Here is a 9,406-nt window from a genome sequence, read left to right as displayed (position 1 = left end):
GAGAATGTAATCTCTTGAATAATTTATATTGATTGCAGGTTCAAATGGTTTTAGTTTTAGTTTTAATTTTAGTTACCAGGGACTAAATAGAATACATAATATTTAAATTTTTATTAAGTGGTTTTTATTTATTTATTTATTTATTTTTTTGACGTGGCTGCAAGAAGGTTTGGAAATCTGTTGTGGTCCACATATTTCTCTCAAACACTGGGAGAGAACACATGTATGAAGGGAATTGGGGAAATAATAACTAGTTTGGAAATTCCCTTACTGGCAACCACTAGCTTTTTTTCTCATTGCATCTATCCCAGGAAAGGAACGGTGTCACCCCTAAACCAGCAACTCCAGCCTGTCTCTGTCCTAACGTCTCTACCACCTAGCCAATGCACATTGTGTATGTGGGGGGGGGACATTGTAGGTACCCATGTGCTACAGGGCATGTGTGGAGGTCAGAGGTCGTCTGTAGGAAGGGAGCGTGATGGTTGTTCTTGGTCGTCAGCTTGGCTACGTCTGGAATGAAGTACAAGCCGGAAATGCAGGGCTCACCCATGAGAGATTATTTTTGTTTGGTTTTAAGTGGGTGAATCCACTTCTAGTCCAGAACATTAAGGTAGGGAGACACACACCTTTGGCCTAGATCTTCAGGTGAGAAGGCCCACACCTTCTGCTGAGAGCCTATATAAGGACGTAGAAGAAAGAAGCTTTCGCTGCTTGCCAGCTTGCCCTTCACTGGCATTGGAGTCTACTTCTCTGGAATTCCAGGATATACCGAAGACCAACTGAGATGTCCAGACTTGCAGACTGAGCAGCTCCTGGATTTGGGGGCTTTCTGTTCACAGCCATTGTTGGATTAGCTGGGCTGCAGCCTATACATCATTCCAATAAATCCCATGTGTGTGTGTGTGTGTGTGTGTGTGTGTGCGATAGAGAGAGAGAGAGAGACAGAGAGAGAGAGAGAGAGACAGAGAGAGAGAGGGAGAGAGATCCATTCTATAAGTTCTGCTACTCTAGAGAACACTGACTAATACATGAAGGAACTGGATCATTTTAAAATTAAGTCTCTTCCATGTATATGTTGCATTTCAAAAGAAATAACTGAAGAATTAAACACTTGATCAAATTTCCGAACTTTACTGGTTCTCCTGTCCAAGAATTTTTTCACTATCCCATACATAATACATTCTTTATCATGTTCAAAGATGACATCTTACAATACTCTAAGAGTGTTGTGGCTTTCAGGTAGTGTTTACAGCATGTCATGGGAAGGATGCGTAGCTCTGGGGCTATAATAAGTGCTTTAAAAGAGGTGACATGCCCTTGGGAGACTCATTTATCCTGCTGATTCTAAATAATTCTGATGGTAGTGTAAATCAGTGTTAGAGTTCTGGTCTCACTTAGAATGATGCACAGCACTTAAAATTCTACATTCTAACTCTTTTGGAGCTCATCAGAGATCTAAGGTGGCACACAAACAAATTAAATTGAGTTTCAGTGAGTGACAAGTTCCTCGGCGGTAAGATGAAATGGGAGAAGTGTCAGCCACAGCGAAGTGTGGGAGGGAAAGGCAGACTCTAAGTGGGTATAAAAAAAAATCTAAAATTTTAATTGAATATTTCTATGTATCACCATGATCATCATTATTTGTATGTGAGATAAAGAGGGCAGGACAGCTTCCAGGAGTTGATTCCGGGGGTCAAACTCAGATCTTCAGACTTGGACAGCACGTGTTTTCAGTATGATCTCTCCAGCCCTTTAATCTACCCTGAAAGATCAACCTTGAGTAACTGGAGGGCCAGAGGCAACAAACATCCGTCCACACACATTGGCAATGCCTTTGCCAAGCGTTTGTATATGGCTTCATGAGGAAGACGGGGAGAAAGACAAAAGGCACAAAAGAATCCTCCTGGGTGGTACAGGCGCAGAAAAGAGCAGTGCAGAGACTTGGTGTGCAGGCTGCGAAGAAGAGAGAGGCAGCATAGTGCTCTACAGAAAGCAAACAGAAGAACGCAACTGAAAACTACCGGAAAGTCTACGCAGCCAGACAGTTGCAAATGTGGAAGATGAGGTGGAAAGATTACAGGAACACAGGGACCAGAACGTGAGTTGTGCAATTATCTCTCCTAGTCACATCAGAAGCTATACCCACAAAGTTTCACCAACATGATGCCCAAACAGGAGCTGAACAAGGATAACATCAATGAGCATGCCAAAGTGGACAGGAAAATCCCAAGAGACCTCAACTATACATGAAGAACTACAGGCAACTGAGTAAAGCTGGGAGCGAGAGGAGTGGTCCTCCCCGGAGAAGAGCAAGTGGATTGGCTGCCCAGCACCAACGGTTAGCCCTAAAATCATACATATAAGTACCAGTATATGGACCCAACAAGCTAGGCATGTGTATGTATGTACAAATACATACATGCATGCAATAACAATTAAATACTATATGGACCCAACAGGCTAGGAATGTGTATGTATGTACAAATATATACATGCAATAACAATTAATTTAAAAAGACAGCATGAATTTGAAGGACAGTGGAGAGGGATATACATGAGGGTTTGGATGGAGGAAAGGGAAGGGAGACACATTGTAATTAAGTTACAATCTCAAAATTTAAAAAGAGCAGCAACAAAAGAGACAGCTGCAGAAGACATCTTTTTCTTGTTTCCTTCCATTATAATACAGTAGGTGGCAGAAAGCAAACCGAGAAAACATACTGTATCTCTTATGATATTTAAAACTAAAGCTGTGACAGGGGTCCAGAGATCAGGAAAGAGAAAAAAGAATAATTGATTTTATGACTCAAGCATGAAAACATATCAGAATAACCCATAAACACTTGAAGATTGAATAGCACATTTTTACATACCCAAGGATTCAAAAGCAACATCACAAGGGAAAATTAGAAAACACTGCAAATTACGTAAGTTAAAATGCAAGATATGAAAGTGCATGAGACTCAGCTAAAGCAGTGTCCCGGGGCAAATGTGTAGCCTTCAGTGCTTGCATCAGAAAAGGGGGGGCTCTCAAACCCACAAGCTATGTGGAGGGTCCGAACAGGCCAGACCACTGACGCTGGAAGCTGTGACTAAAATATGATCTTCTTATAAACACTCAACACTGTTTTCATAGTGTGAAAGAAGTCAAAGAGGACAGAAAGTAAATGGTTGTGTCTGGGTTAAAAAAATCATTATGAACACTGAAACTTGAATTTCCTATAGCTTTTATGAATTACACAGTATTATTAGAAGTTCTTAATCAAATAAAAGTATAAAGACGTATTTAAAATCATATGCCAATCAATTGCTCAATAAGATTTTGTTATACAACTTAATTAACTATATATATATATATATATATATATATATATATTGGAAAATAAAAGATGTAAAATACCAAAAAGAGCAAAATCACAGAATTCACAGTGTCTGACTCTGGAGCTGACTGTGAAAGAAGCCCTGCTGACCCAGAGACTCTGTACCAGCCTGAAGATGCCCATAGAGCAGTTGGGTAGCAGGGAAAGACACCTACACTTCTCATTTGACTTTTGACAAGGGTGTCTTAGTAAATTAGTAAAGCTGACTTGGTGTACTTCTTAAAAATGAAACACTAAGAAATGTGAGAGTGTGACGTTGTAATGAACATTTATCAAGGTGACGAAGGAGATTGAAGAAAAGCAGTGGGGGGATGGTCAAGACACAGGCATGAAAATCTCAAGGAATGAAAAGAGAATCAAAAACCTTATCTCATTATAGACAATAATTAACTAAAATTGAATCGTAGACATAAATATAAATGAAAACCAGAAAAGCCCTAGGAGGAAAAAAAAGTTTGAAATCTTAAGTATGGAACATGAGATTCCAACAACAGCAAGAGGGAAATTTTGGTTAATTTGAATGTCAATGTTTAAAGGCTCTACACATAGAAAAATATTGTTAAGAAGACATAAAAGTCAGAGATTCAAAGAAAATAATTGAAAATTGTAGGAAATCTGCACTGAGAAGAAATGAAGACCTACGATACAAGTACTAATGGCCAACCGGGTCTGGGGGAAAGGTCTGGGAGGAAGTTAGTTCCTGAGCAGTCAGGAGCCCTGTATTGGGTTCCCAGTACCCATACAGGAAGCTAGGTGCAGAGACGGACCAAGGAAGAAATGGATGAAAGATTCAAACAGGCACTTTCAAAAAGAAAACACACAAAACCCAAACAAATGAAAAGAAACACTCTCAATAAGCGAGATACACTTGAAGTCGCCATAGGATCTTGTTACAACCTGTTAGAATGACAAGATTTAGAAACAAAGACATTGGATGGATGGGAAAGATGCAGCGTGCTGGAAACCATCACACATTGCTGATCCAGGCAGCATGGTCAAACATGGGCAACATTTGATGTGTGGTATACGGTGAAGAACAAATGAAACACATAACTGCATACAATCCCGTAATCCTACTCTTGAGTGTTTCTTTCCTCAAGGAAAGGAGAATACCATGTCTATACAAAGCTCTAGTCTCAAATATCTGTAGAAGCGTTATTCCTAATTTCCACGATGTGATTGTTCATCAACTGATGAGCGGGATAAACATCTCATCCCATGCCCGTCATCGCCACACTATGCAGCAGGAAAACGCAGCTAGCAGCAAGATGGACAAATCCTTCCTGTGGCATCACATCCCACACAAAGGGAAACCACGGGGACAGGAATTTATGTCAGTGGTTGCCAAGCGATGGGGATGTGAGAGTTGGGATCAATGGGACATGTGGAAATTTGGGGGGAAATGAAATATTCTGTCTTCATTTTGTTGGTATTTGATGACTGCACGCAGTTGTGTATACCCCGGGGATCCCCCGTCTTCTCTTCCTAGCACTGTGACTAGATACACACTACCTCCCTGGCTATGTTTAATTTTTATTGCCCTCATTTGGATACATAGAAAAGAAACTGGATGTTTTCAGTCATTCTGATTACGCAACACTCCCATTTGCCTCGTTTTTCCTTAAATTTTTGTTTCTCGGATGCAGTGGTGAAGTGCCTTGAAGTAGCAGAACACTGAACATGAAGTGCTGCATCCCACACAGGTGGGTCCCCAGCCCACGCACACTGGCAGAACCAGGTCTTCTGTGGGAGTCTTCCTTGGCTCTGCTTGCCGCTTTATGCTTCTTTTCATTTTATTCCAACTTCTCTTCACTAAGAAAGGATGCCCTCGGGCAAGATAAATGTGTGATTTACAGCTCTCCAGAAAGCCCCGGGTTCCTTCCAGGCCAGCTGTGAGGGCTAGGTAGAGTGAGTTGCCTGCAGGTGCAGTCCCTGCTTGGGCTTTTATGAGCAACTTCCGGGAGGCAGTGAGCTCTAGGTGAAACCAAAAGATGGGAAAAGAAGCCATGAAGGCATCAAAGGTAAAATAAGCTCACAGCTCAGTGGAGACAGCTTTGTAAGGACGAGGAGCCCCAGAGCTGTCTTCCTCTGTAGCTCCCCAGTGTGTGTGTGTGTGTGTGTGTGTGTGTGTGTGTGTTCAAGGGGAGAACAGAAGACCTCTCAGAGAGCCAAATCACATTCATTAAATAAACCTTCAGTATATATTCAGTAGCCATTTGTCAAACTCTTAGCAGTGTTGGCTACTTTGGCCTCTAATACTAAATCATGGTTTAGGTGCTACCTGGTTTTCCTGCTCACTGCTCCATTTGATGAGCTGGTACATCGCACACCAGCAGAAGAATGGAGAGCCTTGGCTGTGAACGTTTGTTTGTATTTTAATCTCAGAGACTGTCTGAGCTCAGTGAAGTTGTCTCCATGCCACAAACTGGGGGCAGGAGGGATCTTGGCTCTTTTCAGTGTTATGGTCAAGATCAGGCACACGGTAAGTCTCTAAGGAACAGAAGACGGTAAGCAAGCCCCACCCTATCTGGTCCTGAGTCCAAAGGTAAGGAGAGAGTCTTGCTGACAATCTTCTGCTGGACTCTTGCCACTCCCGGGCATCTGCTCTAACTCTTTTAGCCTGTTGCTTCCACTGACAGCCATGAAGCTGTTCTCTCTGACCCATTTGCTAAGCGCAACTACAGGTGGCGCGGGGGTGGGGGGGTGAGGGGGGTGGGGAAGGAGGGAGCTGCTCGAGGATGGAGGGGTGAAGCCGTTGTGCTTGATTGAGTTTTAAGCCTTTAACATTTCAAGCAAAGAAAAAAAGCAAGGGTGCCATTTAGCTTCACCTTCGCCAGAAGTCATTGCTTGGCATTTGGAACGTACAACTCTGTTCTGGGAACTGCTTTGCCTATAAGATGATGAGAGGCAGCACCAGCTGCTTCCCACCAAAAACATCTCCGCACCTTGCCAAAAGTCCTCTGGGTTCAAAATCACTCCCTACTGAAAGCCGCTGACCTCCGTCTACCAATTTAACTGTTGTGATAAAAATTTTCAGAAAATTAAAGGGTCTGACTTCTTATGATGTGTTTTAAAAAACCGAAAACACATTTGTTTAAATATTTGAACAAATGGCTGCCTGGGGAGGGATGAGATCCAGAATGATGTTGAGTGAAGTATCTTCACGTGAGATAACCCGGAGTTCTCCCAGTGCAAGAGAAGGGTGCAGGTGCTTGGGTTCAAAGCGAGACGAGTTTAAACTCCTCAGAGTTCTTGCTTCTAAAGCTAGGGATGGACTTTTATAAGACATGTATCCTGGGATAGAATCAAGAAAATGGAAAGGGCCCAGAATGGTCATGTAAGTGAGCTATCTCAGAATTCACGTTTATGGAACCTGGAAACACTCTGCTCAGTCTTGTCCTTAACATCTGTGGATTGGAAGAAGAAAGAGGAAACCACATAGTTCATGCCCAGCAGAGGCACTGCCCTAGGACAGCCTCTTCAAAATCCCCAGCAACCACTCACATCTGCCATGGTGACTCTCAGCAAGTTGGACGTTGCAATCTTATAAGTAGGCCTGTTGCTCTCCTAATGAAATCTAGTTTCTGTTGTTGAGGACAAGGGTGACACTCGGCATTGAGTAACCGCCAGTGGCCTCTGCCACACTAACTGGTTTGCAGCTGCCCTTCTTACCAGCAGGTGCGTAATGTTTGCTTCTCCATGGCTTTCAAGTGCGCTGTCATTTACTCTGTGGTGCTTTTCCTCCCAGGGGCCGCTGCTCACGGTACCACTCTCTGATGTCTCATTGCAGGTTTTCTCTAGCGGTGTGGGAACCTGCTTACCATTGGTAGTGAGTTTCCACCAGAAGTCGTACTAATTCACTTTCCTTATTGAAATGCTTTTTCTTCTGTTCCTCTGCATCCCCCTACATGTTCTAGTACCATTTTGATGAGTTACAAGGAAAACTCTTGGGATAGAGAATTGGATTTTATTTAATGTCTTCAAACCTTTACAGTATTGAGTCTTCTCAGGAAGAAATACAGCAAAATGTTGCATATTTATGTGATTCTTAGTACAATAGAGGCATGCAGAACTTAAGTTAATGTTCTCATATATTATCCATGCATAGTTTATGACTTTGTTGGCAGTACTAATAGGGTCTTGATCTTTATTTTAAATTCTTGGGGATGTATATAAAGATGCAGCTTTATACATTTTCTCGGCATGCACTTAATTTATTGTCTTTTCTATGCACTCCAAAACAGCACATGTATTTTATTTTTGATATTTTTATATTATGCCAGTAATTATAGCATGTTCTTCTTTTTCCATTGCTAGTTAGTCTGCATGAAAATTAATTAAATTAGCCATATCTTCTATAAAGCTGCTAATTAATCATGATAGTGTGCTTCTTACTCATGATTTTAACAGTAATGTTTGTATTTTGCACCAATAAATATACTGTTGTCTATTGGCTTGGGGGGAAATGTTCCGTATGCTTTTGAAAAGTATCTGCCCATTCTCGTTTTTAATAAAAATAATGTTTTTTAAGTTTTATCAAAAATCTTCCATACCCATAAACACATTTTCTTCTATTGTAGTGTGGAGCACCTCACTACATTCTATGACTTACGCTGTGCATCACATTTTCAGTTATTAAATGCTGCTGTGGACTGCAATAATTAACATTTTACAGATGTTGAAATGTTGCTTTCTAAGTTTTATAGGACTGTCTTCATTACTGTGTTATTGCTGAGAGGAGACACCACAAGCACAGCAACTCCTATGAAGGAAAGCATGGGACTGGGGCTGGCTTACAGTGTCAGGAAACACAGCTGCACGCGAGCAGACATGGTGCTGGGGAGGCAGCTGAGAGTTCTACACCAGCATCCGCAGGCTGCAGGGTGAGACAGTGGCACTGAGCTTGACTTGAGCATTTGAAACCTCAAAGCCCTCCCCCACAGTGACACACTTCCTCCAACAAGGCCACACCTCCTAATAGCACTGCTGCCTATGAGCCTATGAGGTCCGTTTTCATTGAAACCACTGTGAAGTTTCATAGAAATTCTGGGCTATCAGCTAATGTCTGCCAGTATGTTTATGTGTACAAGACAAAAAGAGAGAGAGGGGCCGGGCGGCGATGGCTCACGCCTTTAATCCCAGCACTCGGGAGGCAGAGGCAGGAGGATCTCTGTGAGTTCGAGACCAGCCTGGTCTACAAGAGCTAGTTCCAGGACAGGCTCCAAAGCTACAGAGAAACCCTGTCTTGAAAAACCAAAAGAGAGAGAGAGAGAGAGAGAGAGAGAGAGAGAGAGAGAGAGAGAGAGAACAGGGAGGTGGAATCAGAAGGTAACACGTCGGATTCACTATAGGGAATTGGGTCAACTTGAATTGATCATTTTTCTGTGTTGTAAAAATATTTATGAAAGACAGCACATTGAATACTTAAAAGTTTAAAGTAAGTCTCTGATATAATTTGCCCCCAAACTAATAATTTGGAGGCTAATTATAATGTTTTGATAATATATTTAGTAACTTGTAAGATCATTGAATTTTCAGGGGTTTTGTTTCTTCTAATGTCAATATTGATGATAAACATTTTTCTCACAGCTCCTTTTAGTCCAGAATTTATTTTTTCCCCTTATGGCACATTCTTCTTTTTATGGACACCTGTCACTGTCCTCTACTCTTGGACCCTTGCATGTTCAAATCTATCCAAATTTTCTCCTATCTTCCTGACACTATGGTTTTAAAAAAAAGGCTTTAAATGGAATGGCAATAGAAACAAGGAACTGAAATGATCCTCTTGCTTTATAGTTTTGTCTTCCTTCTCTCCTTTCCTCTTTCCTTCCACTTTGTGGATAAAGTAGCGTCATCTCAGATGTCTCCCAGTGCCAAGGAGAATGGGACTGAGGTAGATCTGCATAGCACACGTCAAGCAGATTTACTTCCTGTCCTTGAAATATCACGCACACACATACACATACACGCACACACAAACACACGCACGCACACACACATACACACATACACACATACACGCACAC

This window comes from Arvicola amphibius, chromosome 13 (assembly GCF_903992535.2).
Source record: "Arvicola amphibius chromosome 13, mArvAmp1.2, whole genome shotgun sequence".
NCBI lineage: Eukaryota > Metazoa > Chordata > Mammalia > Rodentia > Cricetidae > Arvicola > Arvicola amphibius.
The sequence above is the reverse complement of the archived record's forward strand: the minus strand, read 5'-3'. Positions refer to the sequence as shown.